Genomic DNA, 215 nt, shown 5'->3' with positions numbered 1-215 from the left:
GTGCAGGTGGCCACAGTTCAGCTCCAGCTGGGGCTCCCGGGGCCACCCAGCTCTGGGTGACACCGCTCACGTGCTGGGGAAACTGAGGCAGAGCCGAGCTCTCTCTGCCGGGTTTTGGCAGGTCCCTGGTCCCCTCCCGTGCCCGTCGCCGGGACCCCAAGGGTGGCTGAGCACCCACGCGGGGACCGACTGCTGGTCCTTGCGGCGGGCACAGG

Source organism: Corvus brachyrhynchos, unplaced genomic scaffold, assembly GCF_000691975.1.
Source record: "Corvus brachyrhynchos isolate BGI_N302 unplaced genomic scaffold, ASM69197v1 scaffold65, whole genome shotgun sequence".
Lineage (NCBI taxonomy): Eukaryota > Metazoa > Chordata > Aves > Passeriformes > Corvidae > Corvus > Corvus brachyrhynchos.
Note: the sequence above shows the minus strand (reverse complement) of the source record.